This window comes from Lepidochelys kempii, chromosome 9 (assembly GCF_965140285.1).
Source record: "Lepidochelys kempii isolate rLepKem1 chromosome 9, rLepKem1.hap1, whole genome shotgun sequence".
In the NCBI taxonomy this organism is placed as follows: Eukaryota; Metazoa; Chordata; order Testudines; family Cheloniidae; genus Lepidochelys; species Lepidochelys kempii.
This window is the reverse complement of record NC_136388.1, coordinates 17,977,708-18,000,260: the sequence shown is the minus strand read 5'-3', so window position 1 is coordinate 18,000,260 and position 22,553 is coordinate 17,977,708. Positions and strand designations below refer to the sequence as shown.

Here is a 22,553-nt window from a genome sequence, read left to right as displayed (position 1 = left end):
AAATATGTCTATATATGGTAAACATGGATATATTTATTTTTTCATTTTCATGGTGATCAGTTTTGGTTTTGGGCAAGGTTTAGTGAACAAGATTCATGGGCAAGATTGAGTGATGACTTAGTTCACTGAGATTTGGGTTTTGAAGTATATCATAGTAATATTCTTAAGTTCTGCATGATCCAACTTAATTTTACTTTGCAGCTGGTTGCATATTTAAATTACTGCTACACTTAAACTGACCACTACTTTGTGCCTGTTATCTAATCCCGAAAAAGAACAGATGTAGGAAAAGTAGAGAGATGCACAGAAATAACTGAAAAAGAACTGGAAACAGTTGGAAAGAGAGGTGGGCTGGGGACCCAGAATTAGTATCTTGATTTTGGATACAGATTTTGGTTCAGGTAATTGGGATTTTGGTTCAGGTCACTACATTGATAGAGGCCTGTTGCACAGCCTTGCATATGGATCTGGGTTCAAATTTCTAACACCCTCAAAGTTGGGTGGGATTCAGATCCTACTTCATGCCTATCTCTGAGAGAGCCTGAGAAGAGAAGCAGAGAGGCTCATGGAGAAAAGATGAGTGTAATGGCAGATCAATATAAAATGAAGGGTGGGAGGGGGGAGCCAAGAGCTGACATTGTATGTGTCAAGATGTAAGAGTTATAGCTGAGTTATATCACTCAGTAATATTTACAGGCCCTTAACTCTACTGGTGCTATATTTTTATTCTTTTAATATTCAAGTGATTAAGATTTGGATGTAAAATAACCCAAGAGCTAGAAATCTCTTTAAATCAGCATCCTATTTTGAGAGCTGGTTGTTTAGAAATAGTCCTTTCTCCTTATTAAATGCTCTTGTTGTTGTTTTATTATTTGTACTGCTGATAATGCACAGGACCCTATTGTGCAAGATGCTATAGAAGCACAGAATAAAAAGATGATACTTTCCCCAAAGAATTTATAATCTAAATTCTTTTGCTTCCAAACATTAAGGTACTTTTATATCTTTCTGTGCATGGGCTGAGACATTTTATATAATTCAAAAATAAACTGTAGAGCACAATTCATAAGTACATTATCTTAAAGTACCAAAACGCTTTACAGTCCATTAGCATGGAAATACTAGTGTAAAGTATGTGCGTAATCTATTTCATACATATCTCCTTGCTGTTTGCTAAGATAAAAGGGTTACAATGACCAGACTTGGGTGAGATTGATCGTGGAGAAGATAGGAGTATAACTTCATTATTTTATTGAAGAGAGGGGTCTTAAAACCAGGGGGGAGAAGTGGGTCTTGAGATGGGATTTGAATTCATGGAGTCACTTAGGACAGTTGCTGTGCTCTTCCACACCTGAAGATTGGGAGGTCTGTGGAAGAAGGATATGCCACTCAATAGTGAAAGGACCAGCAGAGCCAGAAAGAAGTCTGGCATTTGACCGTAGGGAATGCACAGAAGAATAGTAATAGAAAAGGTCAGAGAAATGGGGAGCTTTGAAGACTAGAAAGGATCATTTTCACTGGATCTTGAATGTGTATGAGAAGGTGGAGATTTCTGTGAATGTAAGTCAGATGCTTCTGTCACCTAATAATGAGTTGAGCTGTGGCAATTCAGACTTGCAGCACAAGCAAAAGAATGAAGATGTGCATAAGAATTTCAATGACGATGTGATCAGGATAGTGTTAGAGAATGATATGAGAGATGAGATTTCTTCATGAAAAGGTAGGATGGTTCAGTGGTTAGGGCAGTCACCTGGGCTGGTGGGTTTTTCTGTGCCTCAGTGCCCCATCTGCAGAATGGGAACAATAGCACTGCCTTACCTTACAGGGGTGTTGTGAGGATAAACACATTGAAGACTGGGAGGCTCTCAGAAACTACAATGGTGGGAGATATATAAATGTACCTTAACTAGATTTTCATATAAGACATCAGAACATTGGTTAGAGTTGACAGTGGACTAAGAAGTAGAAGAGGAAAAGGATATAGGGAATTACTATGGATAATTCATACATTTTGGCTGAAAAGTAAAGATGATTTTCAAGAAAAACTAATAAAAGCACTGTAACATTCTCCTTGTGCTTTACGTTGCATCTTGCATGAAATCTTAGTATCATTAATTCAGTTTGGAGTTCCTGCTGAAGCATGTGACTGATGAGTGTGAACACAGAAACTGTAGTTTTCTCCAAGGCTTTCTCCTGACTTCCTGCTGCTTTGAGCCACCTGGTTTAGTACGAGAGATAAATCAAGGGAAATGAATGATTGAAGAGGTAAAATATTGCTGATGCTTTTATTTTAGGACCCATGCTCAGGAAACTCTTCTTTACATTTGAAGTATAACTCCTGATTGTTGTGCTAGAATTTTTACTTTTCAGTTGACTTGAGTTAAATAATACTAAACACTTTGTTTTCTTTCTGTAATAGAACCAAAAAATATAATAATTCTTACTTCAGGGAGACAGTAGAAAATGTATGAAAACAAGAAAAAAATTACTCCTTTCCCACTGTATGGCCTTTCTTTTATAATTATTAAATCTGTTTTTGTCCGCACAGAGATGGCTGTAAGAGAAGCTCTTCTGGGAGTGAGGCAAAAGTTTCCTTCCCAAAAGTGTTGCCGGTTCAGTTGCACAAACTGACAAAAAGATGAGTGCTGCATTTAAAGCCATTGCACTATCGATTGCCCTTTGATCACACGCTTAACTTCTGTTGATGTGATCATTCATTTTAATGGAAGTTGTGCTCCAAGATAGAGATGAATGAGTAAAGGTCTTGCTGTCATTTTAATATCTGTACAAAACAGCCTTAATTTCTATGTGGATAGTTGGTTTGGATGCTTTAATGCATATTCACAGTGGCGCAAGTAAGCCGGTATGCTCAGGTATGCCATACCATTAAGACACTTGTTGCCAGTATGCCGTACTGGAAACGCACATTTTCAAGAATGAATTGTAGAGCCCTGTGCGGATACTAATTTATACCCTCGGAAGCAGATATCCACGGCTAGAAATCGCTATCTGCTGAACCACAGGGTGCTCCTGGGAACCGCAGAAGCGAAAGGCGCAGAATGTGGGGCTGCTCCCAGGAGCAAGCGCCCCACGGCGGCAGCTCCTCCAGCATACTGTCCCCAGTCCTTCCACACAACTGTGTCTCCTGTCTGGGGTCTGTTTAGCCCTGCCAGAGGTGGGGCTGGGCTGTACAGCTTTAGCTTGTTTGTCCTGCATCCCTAATGGAACTTGGAACATCATCGTGATTTTGTAACCTACAAGACATACAGACATCTTAGACAGATCTACCCAGACCCAGTCAATTAAAAATGTTTACTTAATGAAATAGTCCAATATTTTTTTAAATGGAAAAATACTAAAAGGAAGCAAACAAGAAATAAAACCCACCTCATTGCTGTAGTTGCATTTAATTGATTTCACTTCACATGATCACAAGCAAATGCTGAACACCTATAAATAACTCCGTAACCAGTTTGCGTGCAGCACTCCGTGATGAGCACATAGTGTCCCTTTTTGATAGCAAAGTTACAGTAAATGTCTGGCTGTTGGGGATTTTTTTTGGTTAAATTAATTATTTCAGAAAAAAATGGAAAATTAAAGACCATAATAAACTTACACCTTTGAATAATATACCATTAAACAGAGAAAGGGAAAATTGAGAGATGATTAGCACAGAAATAACCTGTCTAGACAGTATTTCGTTTAACATACTTTTCTCTGTGCAAGTTTTAGTCATGCTGATAAATAGCAGAGGCAGAACAATTAGAAAGTGAGATTAGCCTTGATTACATACTTTGGGCGATGTGCATGGACATGGCATTCAATCTAAGGGTCTGGATAGACTTGGCATCTCAAATGTGTGAATTTACTAATGGGAACTGAACGGTAGAAACAAATAAGTGCAACTTTGTCATGTTTTAAGAAAAAATTACAGTAATGGCATATTCCTTCGCTGTTAGATTATTTGGGGAATTTAAAGATCATGTTGGTTGCCTTAGTCACACATGAGTTAAGTCCTCCACCTAATTTCTAGAGGCCACAATGTACAACACTGATAACTATTTAACCTTTTCTGCTACATTTCATCACAAGGTTAGAAAGATGAAAGAACTATTATAAGCTATGTCTTCCAATATTTTCACTCATAAGAGAGAAGCATGGTTATTGGTGTAGATCTTTCCTACCTATTCAATTTCCATGGTTATGATAAGCATAAATGGCTGCTATAACTCATCTATAAAACTTTATGGAGATTTCCTGGGTTTTTTTTCTCTTCTCTTTATTCAGAGAAGCTTTCAGTTTCACTAGTATAATTCACACCTCACTTGATATCCTTAGCCAACTACAGGTTTGTTTGTTTTTTAAAAATTAATACTCTTCATTTCTTTTCTTGATCAGTGTCAGCTTCAGTATTGAATAGAGTTTGATGTCCTTTTGTATTTGCATGTCAGACTCTTGAGGATTGAAATTACACCATTTTCTTGACTTTGGGGGTCAGATTTGGCCTTTCATTTCACCTTGCCATCTAGCTATGAAATGCAGCTCCATCCATTGATGTGAACATTGACTATATCAACTTCTCTTCAAATAGCTGTAAGAGTAGAGAGAAGTCAACTGAGCAGTAATTCAGATTTTGTTGTTTTTACTTTTTACATCACGCCAGTTTGAGTGTCTCTCTAGATAAGCATTCAAGTCCCAAGTATTTCTGAAAGTGTGTCTCTGCTGCTTCATTTAGATATGAGGTACTGCCGGTACTGACTCTCTAGATCAGTGGTGCTCAAACTTTTCCTGTCATGCCCCTCCTTACCAGTAATGGAATTGGTCTGTACCTTCCCTCCCCCCCTGCTCCATTACTGCATAGTTGGCTTTGAGGAGCTTGGGCTGAAGACAGAGCGGGGGGCAGAACTAGGGATGGGGGAAGAGCTGGGGGAAGAGAGGAAATGTGGGCAGAGCGGGGCTGGGGGTGGAGTGGAGCTGCAGCTGGAGGCAGAGTGGAGCTGCAGCATAGCATAGGTGGGTGGTGCTCTCTCCCCACTCACCCCTGGGGGTTGACCCAGGCCCTGCCACGCACCCTCCCAGGCATGCCCCACACTTTGAGAACCACTACTTTTAGATAGGTTTCAGAGTAGCAGCCGTGTTAGTCTGTATTCGCAAAAAAGAAAAGGAGGACTTGTGGCACCTTAGAGACTAACCAATTTATTTGAGCATAAGCTTTTGTGAGCTACAGCTCACTTCATCGGATGCACTCAGTGGAAAATACAGTGGGGAGATGTATACACATAGAGAACATGAAACAATCGGTGTTACCGTACACACTGTAACGAGAGTGATCTCTTAAGGTGAGATATTACCAGCAGGAGAGCGGGGGAAACTTTTGTAGTGTTAATCAAGGTGGGCCATTTCCAGCAGTGGACAAGAACGTCTGAAGAACAGTGGGGGTTGGGGGCTGGAATAAACATGGGGAAATAGTTTTACTTTGTGTAATGACCCATCCACTCCCAGTCTCTATTCAAGCCTAAGTTAATTATATCCAGTTTGCAAATTAATTCCAATTCAGCAGTCTCTCGTTGGAGTCTGTTTTTGAAGTTTTTTTTGTTGAAGAATTGCAACTTTTAGGTCTGTAATCGAGTGACCAAAGAGAGTGAAGTGTTCTCCAACTGGTTTTTGAATGTTATAATTCTTGACGTCTGATTTGTGTCCATTTATTCTTTTACATAGAGACTGTCCAGTTTGACCAATGTACATGGCAGAATGGCATTGCTGGCACATGATAGCATATATCACATTGGTAGATGTGCAAGTGAATGAGCCTCTGATAGTGTGGCTGATGTGATTAGGCCTATTATGGTGTCCCCTGAATAGATATGTGGACACAGTTGGGAATGGGCTTTGTTGCAAGGATAGGTTCCTGGGTTAGTGGTTCTATTGTGTGGTTTGTGGTTGCTGGTGAATATTTGCTACAGGTTGGGGGGCTGTCTGTAAGCAAGGACTGGCCTGTCTCCCAAGATCTGTGAGAGTGATGGGTCGTCCTTCAGGATAGGTTGTAGATCCTTGAGTATGCATTGGAGAGGTTTTAGTTGGGGTCTGAAGGTGATGGCTAGTGGAGTTCTGTTATTTTTCTTTGTTGGGCCTGTTCTGTAGTAGGTGACTTCTGGGTACTCTTCTGGCTCTGTCAATCTGTTTCTTCACTTCAGCAGGTGGGTATTGTAGTTGTAAGAATGCTTGATAGAGATCTTGTAGGTGTTGGTCTCTGTCTGAGGGGTTGGAGCAAATGCGGTTGTATCGTAGAGCTTGGCTGTAGACAATGGATTGTGTGGCGTGGTCTGGATGAAAGCTGGAGTCATGTAGTTAGGAATAGTGGTCAGTAGGTTTCCGGTATAGGGTGGTGTTTATGTGACCATCGCTTATTAGCACCGTAGTGTCCAGGAAGTGGATCTCTTGTGTGGACTGGTCCAGGCTGAGGTTGATGGTGGGATGGAAATTGTTGAAGTCACGGTGGAATTCCTCAAGGACTTCTTTTCCATGGGTTGAGATGATGAAGATGTCATCAGTGTAGTGCAAGTAGAGTAGGGGCATTAGGGGACGAGAGCTGAGGAAGCGTTGTTCTAAGTCAGCCATAAAAATTTTGGCATACTGTGGGGCCATGCGGGTACCCACAGCAATACCGCTGATTTGAAGGTATACATTGTGAAATAGTTATGAGTGAGGACAAAGTCACAAAGTTCAGCCACCAGGTTTGCCGTGACATTATCGGGGATACTGTTCCTGACTGCTTGTAGTCCATCTTTGTGTGGAATGTTGGTGTAGAAGGCTTCTACATCCATAGTGGCCAGGATGGTGTTTTCAGGAAGATCACCGATGGATTGTAGTTTCCTCAGGAAGTCAGTCAGTGGTGTCTCGAAGATAGCTGGGAGTGCTGGTAGCGTAGGGCCTGAGGAGGGAGTCTACATAGCCAGACAATCCTGCTGTCAGGGTGCCAATGCCTGAGATGATGGGGCATCCAGGATTTCCAGGTTTATGGATCTTGTGTAGCAGATAGAATACCCCAGGTTGGGGTTCCAGGGGTATGTCGGTGCGGATTTGTTCTTGTGCTTTTTCAGGGAGTTTCTTGAGCAGATGGTGTAGTTTTTTTTGGTAACCCTCAGTGGGCTCAGAGGGTAATGGCTTGTAGAAAGTGGTGTTGGAGAGCTGCCTAGCAGCCTCTTGTTCATATTCTGACCTATTCATGATGACGACAGCACCTCCTTTGTCAGCCTTTTTAGATTATGATGTCAGAGTTGTTTCTGAGGCTGTAGATGGCATTGTGTTCCGCACAGCTGAGGTTATGGGGCAAATGATGCTGCTTTTCCACAATTTCAGCCTGTGCACGTCGGCGGAAGCACTCTATGTAGAAGTCCAGTCTGTTGTTTCGACCTTCAGGAGGAGTCCACCCAGAATCCTTCTTTTTGTAGTCTTGGTAGGAAGGTCTCTGTGGGTTAGTATGTTGTTCAGAGGTGTGTTGGAAATATTCCTTGAGTACTCTGAACACACCTCTGGGTTGGTTCTATCCTCTTGGATACCATTCTCAGAAGTAACACATTGGCGGATGCCGTATTTCCAAGAAAATCTTGGTGTGAGCCAATTGTAAACAGTAGACAATGTACCTCCAGGAATGAGGTCATGTAAAAACATGTTGATTCTCATTGTTCCGCAAGATGATCAGTTTGAAAGAAGACAGCCCTTTGACAGCTGCTGCTGTTCCAGATTCCAGTCCGGGAAGGCAGGCCTGCTGAGTACTATCATCCTTGGTAACATATGGCCTGAGACTGTTGTGTGTCACACCATGTGGAAGACAAGAGACAACAATTTCAGTGTAGTATTTAGAGAATACCTCTGGGAATTTTATGTGCCTCTGTGTCCGCATACTGCGATATAGCCACTTAGTTAAACCTTTCCAGCATGAGGGAGTATAACATAGACCTTGCTTTATACAGGCTAAATTTATTCCTGATGCAAGGAGTTACACTAGGGAAGAGTTTTGTCTTATATGTCTGCCTTTTTCTTCTTTTTATTGCACATATGCTGCATACCCTGCCTTACTTTTTTGAGGGTCTATGGAAACTTCCATTAATATTATTTTGTGAATTTGATCCTTCACCGTGGATGAGATTTGCATTTTGTGAGGAGCGGTCTCTTCGCTAATGACTTGTGTTGAGATATCAAATACCCCCTTTTAAATGCAAACAAAACATATGTTGTCACAATGAAAACAAAGCATGTTAAGCAAAGAACCAACACGCTGAGTTTGACTGTTGTTCAGAAGTTATTTCTTTTTCTATGGACTGTTGTCAAAGTTTAGCAGCCATAAAAGTGAAAAGCTCCTTAGTTCACTTTGTGTGCCCTAAGGGAATATATATCGCAAAAGGTTTTAAAATGCTACAGAGCAGCTTAAAAGAAACCCAAAACCAACCTCAAACGTATAACTTATTTTCACTACAGAGCAGCAACTGAACTTTTAAACTGAAATTATTCCTTTTGAACTTCCACGTGGTAGGCAACACAACCGTCTGAGGAATAGTCGTGTTCTGTGCCTGTTGCCTTCCTGGCTTGGAATCTGAACAGCAGCTGTCACACTGCTGTCTGTTCTTTTGCACTGATCATTTGACTGAAAAATGAGAAGCTAATTAAAAGTCTGATATTTTAATAAGAGATTATTTTTTTTAAACTAGACAACACCAAGATGGGAGGGTTTCTTGTTGAAGACTAGCTAGAGGATTGAATGTTTCACTGAAATGCAAATTGGGCTGTAATAAATCATAACAAGAATTCTATCCTGTACTAAATGAAATTAAAGTCAGTGAATTTCTGAAACATTTTTTGAAATGTCTAATGAATTTACAAGCCACTGGAGAAGACTGGGTGCTTTGCTTGCAACCTGGAACTTAATTTGATGCCAGTGAATACTCAAGCTCAGCACATCAAGCATTTTAATCAAGATCATAATGAGGAAAACACTTCTGGTAGGGCAACGGAGCAGAAAATAGGAAGCATACCAGATCATACAGTTGCATACAATCAATTGACATGTTCCTGCTTTTAGTATCGTGGTGAAGCTTAATCTAATGCACTGAAACTTTAACTACTTAGAAATAATTCTAGTTTTCAAGGAATTGATGGTTGGTTACAACATTACATAATTTCATTTTATTATTAACAACATTACATATGTAGCTGACAATGTCCAAGTTTTAAACCCCCCAAAAAGCATTCAGGACTTAATGCATTGAATGATCTCCTAAATTGTGCTTGCACAAAAGGAAAGTGTGAGGGAAGGACTTCATGAAAGTTTTGCAAAGGGGCTTTGGGAGTTGGTGAAGGTATTTTGTTTACAATAGCCAGTGAAGATAAGAACCACTTGGTTCCATAGCAGCACAGTTAACATCTGTCACACTCACAGTTTATGCCCACTCTTGTCCCCGTTCGGTCCCTGGGGAGAACCCTCTTCAGTGTGACAGCCCTTCCTGAGAGTCCACTCTCTCTCAGTAGTTAAGCCCCTCCACCTCCTGGAACCACGCCGCTCTGAGCCTTAGGACACTTGTCTCTTGCCATGAGCCCCGGCAGGGAGTCCACTTGCTCTGGACCCGCGGGGCCTCCACTCCCAGAGGGAATAATGCAACCCTGTTCTCTAGACGAGGAGTGACTGTCAGCCAGCTTAAAACAGGAGGGTTTATTGAGCATGTGAACACAGCACAGGAAACTCTCAGGGCCCTCAGGCCTGGCCTCCCTCAGCACAGTATATCTAAGTCTCTCCTGCATCCAGGTGGGCTCTACCTGCTCCCTCTCTCCAGCCCCATGCCTCCGTGCTTTCCAGCTGGGCATCTGATATCACCTTCCCCAAGCCCCGCCTCTGTCCATTGTCTTCTATCCAGGTAAACAGGGCTTGAGCCTCGTCTCGTCTCAGCCGTCCTTTATTCCCCTGTGGCTGAAACCAGCTGGTCAGGTCCTTTTTTTGCAGCTCCTTGTCTTCCCACTGGCCAGAACTGGCTGTGACTCCCGAGTTGGGCCTCCCTGTCACCAGTTGCTGGGGTATCCGTTCTCCAGGCCATTGGCTTTGCTCCCAAGTTCCGTCGCTGGTCCTCTTAACAAGAAACTCCCTCTCCCATCACCTCATTAAACCAGTAACACCCAGGGAAAATGCGTCCCCACCCACTCTGCATGCAAATCATTGAAAAAAAAAAGACAGAAAAAAAAAAACCAAGAAAACCCCCCACTTAGTCACAACATCTTAGCCTCAGGCCCCTGCTTTGGATGGGGAAAAAGGGTTGATGCTATAATAATTTTGTTTGTAAGGTTGACAGTATAAATTGCCTCCATCTTAGGTAACTGATGACCAGATGTTGAAACAAAATAACACTCTAATACAGCTGCTATTTATGAAAGCTTTAGGCATTTGACCTTCACTTTGCCCTTCATTGGCTGTCTGGCTCTACATCTGCAGACTATATAGATGGAGCATCTAAAACTATTTGGTCTGAGATATTGACAATATGTCATTCGCTGTGGTGCTGCTTGGGAATTTGTAAATTCTTTCCAAAACAAAATGGATATACATACTTAAGTGGTTCATAAAGTGACAATGAGATAGTCAGACAAATAAATCCAACAGAAATCTGGTACAGTGGTGCTATTATTATTATTTATTAATTTCAAAACCAAAACAATGCACTGCTATGTGATTATTCCATCTCAAAGTTCCCCTGGTTCTTTGTCATTGGCTGGTCCATTTTCCTTTTTTATGTCTCTTAGACATCAAACCAGCGATAGAACTTACACGGGCAGATACTTTACTTCGGGGGAATCTGCATGTGTAGTGGCCCTCTCACATGGATCCTGTTACAGGATTGGGACCATTAAATTGCAAACTTCTTGGGACATGAAAGGCAGGCCAAATTCTGATCTCGGTGACATGACCAAAACTTTGGACTAACACCAAAATCCCTCATCTTTATGTTTCCATGCAGTGATAAAGCCATATTGTTGGCACACTAAGGAAACAAATAATTTAATACCTGCTAAAACTAAGTGGGTTAAGAGACAAAGTACTAAACATTCTAATCTAGAGGGAAGAAAAGTAAAAATTCCAGTTGGGCAGAATTATGGGCGTGGTTTGTTCTCCTAATGTTAATAAGGCCTAAGGGTCATCCCACTCTGTCCTGTGAGGTGTCCCCGTTAAGGTGCAGTACCAAGGATCTAGGAGAACAAAGGCAGATATGGGGAGAGGAAATGGTCCCAGGGAATAATCTGTTTGGGAAAAACCTGTGCTGCTGTTCTTTAGGGAGGGGAACTTTGCCCTGCCCTCTCTAAAGACTCCTGTCTTATCGGCTTTGGGAAAGAGGGCTATATATATATTCTGCCTCTTCCCTCAGAACAGGGTGATGCAGCAGTGGAAGGTTGATGCTTGTTGACCCCTTTCCCTTCAGGGAGAAAAGGAATTAAGGTGAAAAGGGGAGAGCTAGAGAAGAAGCTGGTTGAAAGCCACAGCTGGCCTGAGGAAATGAGCACAGCCCCATAAAGGGAGCTGTGAGACTCCTTTGCCCAGGAAGGAGAAGCTTGACTGAATTCCCAAGCTCCAGAATGAGGCCTGGGAAGACTCCCACCCCGCAGTGTAACAATGATGATCTCCAGTTTCAGCATCACAGTGACCTTTGCCTATTGCCATGCATTGGAAGTTTGGCCAGAGACATGCATGTCAGTAAAGAAGCATGTCAATTAGTCATGGCCATGGTGACCTACATTATTCCAGAAATTCTGGGAAGATGCTGTCTGGGCTTGTGGCCTTGCCAGTTTTGAATGTTATGGTCTTGTCTAATACTTTAGTGGGGAATGGCTTTGGTAGATGTGATGTTGCTGAGCAGTCAGATAGGCAGAAATAAAGCTCTTTTTCTTTGTGATGACAATCTGTTTGAGCCTTGCAATACAATAGCATTTGGGTGGCAATGGCAGCAGCTCTGACATGTGGCACTCTGCTTTGGGCAGGGTCAGCACTTTCAAGATAATGGAGACTTCTCCAAGCTTTCCTCCTTGAGTGGGTGAAAACTAGGATCTCCATAGCTTTTGCCCATCACTCTTGTCTCAGAGTTCAGTGACTCCGGGATTGTAGTTGCATAGCAGCTTGGTCAGTGAATACATTTTGCAGGGCAGATGCTTTCTATGTTGAGTTGGCATACACATACCTCTAAGCCCATGTTTCAATGTTTGCCCTGGAAAGGGCCATTTTGCTTGAGCTCATCTCCTGAGTTGCTTTTTAGACCGCAAGATTGTTGATTGGTGTTGATGGCATTGGTCATATTGAAGCACTTAAAAGAGAGAACTGCACAATGGTTACCATCTCACTCCCCTTCCTTCTTTCACTGGAAGGTACAGATGTCTCAGCTAGTTCTAAGCATTTTCACTTTCTGACCAGCTTCACCTTGAACTTTCCTGGATTCATCTAGAGTCAGTTATTCTTCACCCAAGAGCAGACCTCCTGTAGGCATTCCAAGATAAAGGGGTATGTCTATGCTTCAGTAAAAGAACCAAAGCATAGTCTTGGCTGGCCTGGGTCAGCTGACCTGGGCTCACAGGGTTTGGTCTGTGGGGCTAAAAGTTGCAGTGTAAACATTCAGGTTCAGCTGTATCCCAAGCTCTGAAACCCTCCAGCCCAAGCCCACATGTCTACACTGCAATTTTTAGCCCTGCAGCCTGAGCCCTGTGAGCTTGAGCCAATGGATATGGGCTCTGAGACTCAGTACCATGGGATTTTTATTGCAGTGTAGATATGCCCTTAGTGGCAGTGTTGACGCTGAGTCCTTGTTGTCTCGCTGTCTCTCCCAGTGGTGTCATGTAAATGTTGGAGAGAAGAGGGGACAGTGTGAGCCCCTTGTAGGTGAGGGCCTCTGGAGATGAGTAGTTATCTATTATGCTTTGAGTTCTTCTGCCAAGCCTCTACTCTTCTTCACTGTCCTGAATACTAAGACAACTCAACCATTTTTATGTAACACTGAATTTCCCCTCTGCACTGTGGATTGTGTTAAAAAACTAAAAATTCCCTTAGAATTGTAGGGTAAGGTATTTTATCACAGTAAAAAAATAAGTGGTATAAGGCCTAGTGTAAGACCTGACTCAAGGTTTATTGCACATAATTTTGCCAGGTCTTTTAAACATTCCTTTATTAGTTTAGATGGAATTGGTTGTTTTGTTCTTATTTAGTATCAACAAAGCAACCTTTCCAGTATCTTACTACCTTGATCTTTTGTGCATTTTTTAATAAAAACCCTTGTAAAAATGTGTAGAACCTTTTTAAATTTTAATGCATCTCTTATTCAGATTTCCCATAAATGGCCTTTATGAGCAATTTCAACTTTGACATCTTAATGGCATTTAAAAAGAGATTATCCTGAGGCACTGCAATGATTTCACAATAAACGTAACATTATATTCACAGTGATAAAAGGAAATGCTTCCTAAATACCATGAAACGTAGACCATCTATTTTTCCTCTGAACACTTCTGTTCTTTAAATGGGTGTGTGTCACTAACACAAAGAGGGTGTTTCATAGCAGCCTGTGTAATGGGTTTACTTGGAAATCTGCAGTAGATACTGTATAAATGAAAGGAAAGAAAATAGTCTTGGAACTCCACTATGGGTAGCTGACAGTGTTTTCTTTTTTGTGGTGAGTGTAATAGAGGTATTTTAAAGATTTTTTTTTCATGAAAAGGTAAAATCTTCTTGTGAAATTGATACCCATTTTAGCTGTTACCTTAGCAGTTTGCTCAGATGTCTGTCAGGTCCTCTTTCCATTACTGAGGAAAACAGGACTTGATTAAGCCTCTTATTCATATACTACTACTGGGCAGCCAGTTGGAGGCATTGTCTGTTCCATAGTTCTTTCCTGCCACTTACAGTAGCTTGCTACCTGCCACCTAGAGCAGAGGTGGGCAAATTACATACCTCAGGCCACATGCGGCCCACGGGACCGTCCTGCCTGTCCCTTGAGCTCCCAGCCTGGGAGGCTAGTCCAGCCCCTCCCCTGCTGTCTCCCCTCCCTCGCAGCCACGCCGCTTCACGGGTAGCGCTCTGGGCGGTGGGGCTGCGCACTCCTGCAGGGCAGCACGGCAGTGGGTCTGGCTCCAGCCAGGCAGCATGGCTGCCAGACATGCTGCTCTGAGCGGCATGGTAAGGGGACGGGGACCGGGCCGGAGGGCAGTCAGGGGACAGTTGGATAGGTGTGGGAGTCCCAGGGGGGCCTGTCGGGGCATTTGGGTGGGATGAAGGTTCTGGGGGGGCGTTCAGGGGATGGGGAACAGGGGGCTGTGGATAGGTGGGGGGGTCCTGGGGGGCCTGTCAGAGGGTGGGGCAGTCAGGGAAAGGGGAACAGAGGGGGTTGGAAAGGCGTGGGAGACCCGAGGGGCCTGTCAGGCGGTGGGGGTGTGGATAGGAGTTGGAGCAGTCAGGGGACAGGGAGCAGGGAGGGTTGGATAGGGGGTGAGGTCCCAGGGGGTGGTTAGGGGTGGGGGGGTTCCAGGAGGGGGTGGTCAGGGACAAGGAGCAGGGGGGGTTGGATGGGTCGGGGGTTCTGAGGGGGGCAGTCAGGGGGCGGGAAGTGGGAGGGGTCAGATAGGGGGTGGGGCCAGGATGTTTCGGGGGCACAGCCTTCCCTACCCAGCCCTCCATACAGTTTTGCAACCCCAATGTGGCCCTCGGGCAAAAAAGTTTGCCCACCCCTGACCTAGAGTATGACTTCTAGTAAGACTGACCCCAGTTGATGCAGATGCATGTAACAAAGCCCCGACAACGTGTCTCAATGCTACTTTAATATAGTGTAACTCTGGCTGCTAAAATGTCTCTCTTTGAAATGCATATTAGAGAAAGTCATATGCTGTGTTATTTTTAACCTTACTAATATGTTTACATTAGCATCACATTGACATTTAATTTAGGTTGCTGCTTGGCGCAACTAGTGATCATGATCAAGTGAAAGCTTACTAGCATGGATTTCCAAGAGTGTTTCATACTGAAAATTTGGAATTATTTTAGAACTTCATTTTAGAGCTTCGCTGGAGACATCGTACACAATGTGACTGCCACCAGGGCAAATATGATATAAGCAGACAGTAGTTGAGATTGACACTTACTGTTTGTTGTCAAAACACTTCAGAGTAACAACATTGCACTGAAACAGAAGAGATTGGTTCACTCATTAGCAGTAGTGCCAAGTTTGAGTTTTTTTTAAATATTGCAGTATTACTATATTATTTTGGATGTGCCCCATTGATTTACATATTTTGTTTATATCCTGTATAATCCTCTCCTCACCACGTATTACTGAAAAAGTAAGATCAAAGAACAATGTTTTTGCACAGTTTTAATATCAATATTATTCCTTTACCTTTTGAGATATAAATCAGTGTTATGTAGGTTTGCAAACTTATAATACATTTAAGAGACTATCCAGATTTATCTTAATCCATATGGAGCAACTCCATGCTCCAGCTGATTTCTATATTTACTGTAATGAATGTATAGTATGGGACAGCAAGCGTTAGGCAGTCTCTTTGAACATGAGCCAATGTTCTAAATCAAGGCTGCACATCATGGGAAGTGAAATTTAAGAAAAGGAAACAGGTTAAGCTATTTAAACAGCATTTTAACCTGTTTCATTCTGCACTGCATTACTCAGGCAAAATTCCCATTGACTTCAAAAGGTAGCATAGGAATGGGCTCTGTTTCATTAAATCTAAACGTATAAGGCATTTTTCATGCACCCATCTCACAACTTTAGTGTGCAGTAGTTAAAGCATAGAGGCCACAAGCTGAACAATGAGGAGAAAACAAAATATTGAGTAGCTGCTTATTAAGTGAGTGTTGGCCATTCTGTGCACTGAATGAGGCAGGGCCCTATGGAAAAAAATAGTATGAGTATATAATTAAAGACTATATCATAAAGCACACACACAAGTAGGCTGAATTAAGGCTTTATAGACCAACTTAATTCTGGCATTTCCTAACTATTGAGTGTTTGACATTGCACCTTTAATGTTCTTTTAACGTAAGTTTGTGTGGGTTTGTGTATAATATGGGTATATGTATGTGCAGTATATCTGTTTGCAGGTCATCTTTAGTAATGGATTAAAATCTCACTACATGGAAATGGGTATTGTGACAGGGTCGGGCCAGATGGCTATAAGAGAGTAATAGGGCTAATATGTCTGCCTTCTAGGCTAAGTAGGTCTCTTTTCCCTGGGTAAGGTAACAGGGAAGGTTTTTTTTTTTTTTTTTTTTTTTTTTTTGAAACAGAAAGGAAATTTATTCGTAACAATTACAAAGAATACAAAAGGATAAAAAAAAAACTTAGCAACAAAACAACGCAATCAGAAGGTATACAACAGCTTTCAGGAGGGAGAGGTGTTCAGGTTAGCCCAGGCCCAGAGCGGGGGGGCTTCCTCGACACTCGTGGTCTTCCACCCTCCTGAGTTACCTGGTGGCCTAGAGCGGGGGGGCTTCCTCGACACTCGTGGTCTTCCACCCTCTCGAGTTACCTAGTGCCGCGCCCAGGGTCACTGACCCTCCCTCTCCTGAGAGTGCCCGACAAGATGGGCACGGCTGCGGGGTGGGTGGTTGGGAGGGAGGGGGGTACACCCATGTATTATAGGACCCCTCCTAGAAGACAGTAATAATGGTATTCACAGCAACTAACGGCTGTGGCCGGCGGCTCTCGCTCTTTCCCTCATTCAGAGGGTCAGACGGAGGGAACCGGACGGGGTCACCGAGCAGAGAACCCCGGACAGCGCCCACCGCTCCTCGAAGGTGTCAAGGGAGTCGGTGGACGCTGCCCAGAGGAACTCCGCCCGGATACGTGAATGTACTGAGAGTCGGAAAACGGCCTCACAATCGCAGGACGCCTCATGAGCCAACCTCCGCTCTCTGGTCTTATAAATGGCTGTTTTAGCCAAGGCTAGGAGGAGGCTAACCAGGAGATCCCGCGACTTGGTGGGGCCACGGATGGGGAGTGAATAGATAAAGAGGTGGGGGGAGAAATGAAGCCAAAAGCGCAAAAGAATATTTGTGAGGAGCCGAAAAAGAGGCTGCAATCTGGCACACTCTAAATAGACGTGCGCCAGGGTTTCCCTCACGTTGCAAAAAGGGCAAGTCTCCGGAAGGGAGGTAAAACGCGTCAAAAACACGCCCGTGCTCACAGCCCCGTGAAGGAGCCGCCAACTGATGTCCCCGACGGGCCTCGGGACCAAGGTGGAGTACAGGCTGGCCCACCGAGGTTGCTCACCCTCCAAAGGTGGTAAGAGATCTCGCCACTTCGTATCGGGGCGGGACACCAGGGTGCGGGCATGAAGGGTATGGAGTGTGAGTGTATATAAATATTGCCGTGATGCAACTTGAAAACCGACCGGTTGCAGTTCATGCAGCCGGCTTGCAGTGAAAGGATGAGGGGTGTGTTGGGATCGGCAGGGTAGGGGCCCGATGGAAAGGTCCGGCGGGCCTGGGGTAAGGGATGGGCGGGGTGCGCCCTCGCACAAGGCTCGGCTAACATAAGCCCGAGCGGCGGGGGTCAGAGCGGCCTCCACCTCCTGAAGCACGCGCCGGGGGGTGCGAAGGCTGGAGAGCCCCATGCGTCGAGCGAGCGTCAGGGGATCCAGCCAGTCCCCCCGGTCGTAGTCCAGGAGGTCCCCGACCCTCGTAACTCCCGCCAGGACCAACCTCTGGCGCACCGTGCGGGACTCCGCCGCCTGCACACAAAGTTGGGGGTTGTGTAGCAGGGGCTCCGTGAGGAGATCTGCCCCCACGATGGCCGCCACGGACCTGGTCGTTGAAAACAGTTTCCAGGCCCGGAGGAGGTCCTGGTAGAAATCCGGCAGCCCGGAGAGGTCTCGCGGAAAACCTCTCGGGCAAAGATAAAAGAGCTGTCGGTCATATCGGAGCCCATGGAAACGGCGTAAAAAGGCATGCGCCAATATGCTCCACGTCGAACTACCTGCACTATAAAGGAGCCTTTGCAGGGCCTGGAGGCGGAAAACGCGGACCTGAGTGTACAGACACTTCAGGTTCTGCCCTCCTTCCTTCAGGGGCAAGTGGAGAACTCCAACAGGGGCCCAGTGCAATCCTGACCAAAAGAACTCCAGAATCAATCTCCGGAGGTGGGACAGGAAACCCGGGGCCGGGGCTAGGGTGTTGAGCCGGTACCAGAGCGTGGACAGGACTAGTTGGTTAAGCACCAGTGCTCTCCCCCGAAGGGAGAGACATCGGAGTAGCCTCGTCCATTTCCTGATCCGCTCAATCACGCCGCCTTCCAAATTTTGCCAGTTCTCCGGCGGAGAAGGGTGCGTGGCAGAAAGGTAAACGCCGAGATAGAGCAGAGGGCCGGCACTCCACCGGATGGTCTGAAGCGCGGGTGGGAGGGAGCTTACCTGCCGCCAGCCCCCCACCGCCAAGCCAGAGCTCTTGACCCAGTTGACTCGGGCGGAGGAGGCTGCCAAAAAGATGGCTTGGCAGGCCTCCACTCGCGCCAAGTCGCCCGGGTCCTGGACCACGAGGAGGACGTCATCGGCGTACGCCGACAGGACCAGCCGCAGCTCCGGCTCCCGCAGCACCAACCCCGTCAACCTCCTGCGGAGGAGACAGAGGAAAGGCTCGATCGCCAGAGCGTACAGCTGGCCTGAGAGGGGACACCCCTGCCGCACCCCTCGCCCGAAGCTGACCGGTTCGGTCAGGGTCCAGTTGAGCCTAACCAGACACTCCGCGGAGGCGTACAGCACCCGGAGAAAACTCACAAACTGAGGTCCGAATCCAAACGCTCGCAGGGTGCTCAGGAGGTACCCATGATCTACCCTATCGAAAGCCTTCTCTTGATCGAGAGACAGGAGGGCGAACGACAAACCGTCTCTCCGCCCGAGTTCCAAAAGGTCTCGGACTAAAAAGAGGTTGTCGAAAATGCTGCGACCCGGGACAGTATAGGTCTGGTCTGGGTGAATCACGTCCGCCATCACGGACCCTAGCCGCAGCGAGATTGCTTTCGCTACGATTTTGTAATCCGTGTTAAGGAGTGAGAGGGGACGCCAGTTTCGTAAGTCGCGGAGGTCCCCCCTCTTCGGCAGCAAGGCGAGCACCGCTCGTCTGCACGAGAGAGGGAGGACCCCGCCCTGCAAGGACTCAGCCCAGACAGCGACTAGGTCTGGGCCAAGGATGTCCCAGAACGCGCGGTAAAACTCCACGGTCAGCCCGTCCATGCCCGGAGATTTATTGGTGGGCATGCGACGGAGGGCTTCCGAGAACTCGGCCAGGGTGAGAGGCAGCTCTAGCCGGTCTCGGTCGCCCACGCTGACCGTGGGGAGTTCCTCCCAGAGCACCCCGCAAGCGCCAGGATCGGTCGGATCCGGGGAGAAAAGGTTCGCGTAGAAGTCACGGGCCCTCCCACACATCTCCTCCGGATCCGTGAGGGGGGTGCCGTCGTCCGCTAGAAGGCAGGTGACGTGTTTTTTGGCCCCCCTCGTTTTCTCCAGGGCGTAGAAGAAGCGGGAGCCGCGATCCATCTCCTGAAGGAGGCGGATGCGGGACCGGACAAAGGCACCTCGGGCCCGGTGGTCCTCGAGGGCTCGAAGTTCCTCCCGCTTCTCCCGGCACGCTCCGCAGAGGGACGGGTCCCCGGGGCTGGCGGCCAGGCGCCTCTCCAGCTCTAAGACCTCCCGTTCCAACTGCTCTATCGCCGCATTTCTCCGTCGGCTGGTGCCCCGAGTGTAGTTGCGGCAGAAGAGCTTGGCACGTACCTTCCCTAAATCCCACCAGCGCCGCACCGAGGGAAAGGCACGCCACTGTTCCCGCCAGGCCAGCCAAAACTCCCGGAAGGACATCACAAAGCTCTCGTCCTCCAACAGGCTGTTGTTAAAATGCCAGTAAGCCGGCCCCGGTCCCTCTGCACGGAGGGAGACCGTGACGGCAACCAAATGATGGTCGGAAAAAGGGGCCGGCCGAATGGTGGAGGAGTGGGCCTGTGAAAGATGGAGACGGGATAGATAAATACGGTCTAACCGAGAGCGGTGTGACCGACGGGCCTCCACCCGAACGAAGGTAAACGTGGAAGTATCATCTGGGTGATGGTCACGCCAGACGTCCACTAGGGAGTGATAGTCGACTATGTCTCGGAGAATGGTCGCGGCGGCCGGGCTCGGCTCGGCCCCCGAGCGGTCCCGCTCCTCGAGGGTGGTGTTAAAGTCCCCTCCCAGGATCAGGCACTCGTGTGGATCTAGGGTGTCAAGAAATTCGGACACCTGCTGGTAGAATTGCGGCCGCTGTGAACTCACTTGCGGGGCATAGATATTAACAAAATTGACCACGAGCCCCTCCAGACGAACTCGGAGGTGCAACAAGTGGCCCGGCACGGCCTCAGTGACTCCTAGCACCTCGGGCCGCAGGGTGGGGGAGAACAGGGTCGCCACTCCAGCTTGCCAAGCCGTGCAGTGGCTGAAGTATACCCCGTCCCCCCACTCCAGCCGCCACCTATCCTCGGCGGTTGGGTCCGTGTGGGTCTCCTGCAGGAAAACCACAGAGTACCCCCCCTCCCGAAGGTAGGAGAGCACCTGGGACCTGCGGAGAGCCATCCTACAGCCCCTGGTGTTCAGGGTTACAATGATGAGAGGTGTCATGCGGAGGGCTGGGGGGGTGGGGAGTTCTCAGTGGTGGGGGTACTCATGGCCCCCGGCGGGTCGCGTAGCAACCCGTGTCCCATCCCGTGAGTAAGTAACTCTTTCCGGAAGCTGCGGGCCCGCTCGTAGGCCGCGGCACCGCCCTTCCCTTGCCCTCTACCCTCCCTCATAAGGGCTCTCGCGGCCCGAAGGAGTCGATCAAAGTCCCCCCATTGCTGGAGAGCCAGCTGTGCCCTATCGCGGGCACCACGGCATCGATTCAAGAACTCCCGTAGTGCATGCTGCAGCTCATGGGGGGGTAGGGTTACAAGTCCCAGAGCAGTCCCTGGTGGGGCTTTTAATACAGCTTCGTGGTCCGCTAAGGCGGGTAGGCAGGGTGCGGACCGCCGACGGGGTGTCTGGCAGGCTGGGGTTATTAACTCCATCTCGTGCCTTGGGGCGGACGGGGATGGCAGGGGGAAAGGTGCAACTCCTGGGGAGTCGCAACTAGAAAACGTAAAGACTGCTCCCTGGGGGGAATCTGCAAAAGGCGGAAAAAAAATAACCCCAGGGGCGGCGGTAGCCTTGCAGGAGGAGGGAAACTGAACCGGAATAGGGGTGGGGGCAGGGGCAGAGGTAAGGCCCTGAGCTTCAGGAGGCGAGCAGCAAAAAGAAGGTGCCTCCCGAGCAGGGTCGGGGGTTAAGGGGCAAGGGAGGGGGCTCCGAGGAATGCTAGGTACTGACTCCGGGGTGATCGTGGCAGCCATGGCCTCAGGTGGTAAACCACTTTCCGTGGGGTGCTCACCCGGAAAGGCAGTCAGGGGGAAAGAACATGGGGAGAGGGGGCCTGGGGTGAGATTGCCCAAATCGAGGCCGGCCGGCAGTAAGTCATCCCCTCCCTGGGTGACCGGGGTCAAATCCAGGGCTTCAATCTCTGCGTACACAGAGGAGAGGCCAACTCCCACCACCCCAGGGGCCTCTCCGCTAGGGCCCGCCTCGGCGGTCACGTCGGGGTTCATTGGGAGTTCAGGTGGTATCTGGTTAGAAGGGGCTTCCCCCGGGGCTTCGGAGGGGAGGGTCCCCCGCGGAGGGGGGATTCCACCCTCCAATGCTGGTCTATCTTCACCTCCCGACACCAGTGAATGGATCTCACTCGTGGCCGAGGCGGGAGGCTCAAGGTCGGTACCTCCCTTCCTGGTCTTCCGGGGGGCTTCCGCGTCAGATGAATGCAGCGGAGCTCGAGCCCTCCGCTTGCCTCGCTTCCCCTGGACTACAGTCCAGCCCTCCATGGCGTCGTCCGGGGGGTGAGTAGCAGGGGACGGAGCGGGGCGCGGAGGCAGAGGTTCAGGGGTTTGGGGGGGTAGCGGCAAGGCAACATTAGGGGCGGGGGGTTCTCCTTGGGGCGAGCCCTCTCCTGCACCCGGTAAAAGCTTTGCCACACCCCCCTCCATAGGCTCTGCCGAGGTGGTTACGGCAAGAGTAGGACTCCCGTGGTCGCCCGGGCGTTGTTGGAGGGGTGCCTCTTGGGCCCGGACGGGGGCAGCGGTGGATCGGGTGGGAGGGGGGGTGGTGTCGGGTGCCGGGTGGCCAGGGGTGTCGGCAACAACAGGGCCGATATCCCGCCGGGTCTCGGGGGTCTCAGGTGCCCCTCTCCCCCGGGCCAAAGGGCAGTCCCTGCGGACATGCCCTGCCGAGCGGCAGAGGTAGCACCGGGCCTCTCCGGTGGAATAAAAGACCCTATAGCGGGCTCCCTGGTAGGGAACTAGGAAGGACCCCTCGAGCGCCTCTCCGTCACGCACCCCCGCCGGCAGTAAAATCTGCACTTGCCGGCGGAACGATAGGACGTGACGGAGGGCGGGGTCCTTGCAGCCTAACGGGAGAGGGCTAATAACAGAAACAAGCTT

General features: G+C 47.8%; 1 protein-coding gene and 1 long non-coding RNA gene across 8 annotated transcripts in view; one reads left to right on the top strand and one right to left on the bottom strand.

Moving 5' to 3' along the window:
• LOC140917185 (uncharacterized) overlaps positions 1-22,553 on the top strand; it is a 305,274-nt gene that overhangs the window by 107,213 nt on the left and 175,508 nt on the right. The window lies entirely within an intron of this gene.
• The window catches only part of LOC144930878 (uncharacterized), a 74,174-nt gene that overhangs the window by 49,950 nt on the left and 1,671 nt on the right, over positions 1-22,553 (bottom strand). The window contains exon 2 of the long non-coding RNA XR_013636335.1: positions 15,154-15,191. This is a non-coding gene — a long non-coding RNA (uncharacterized LOC144930878). The remainder of the gene's footprint in view (positions 1-15,153; positions 15,192-22,553) is intronic.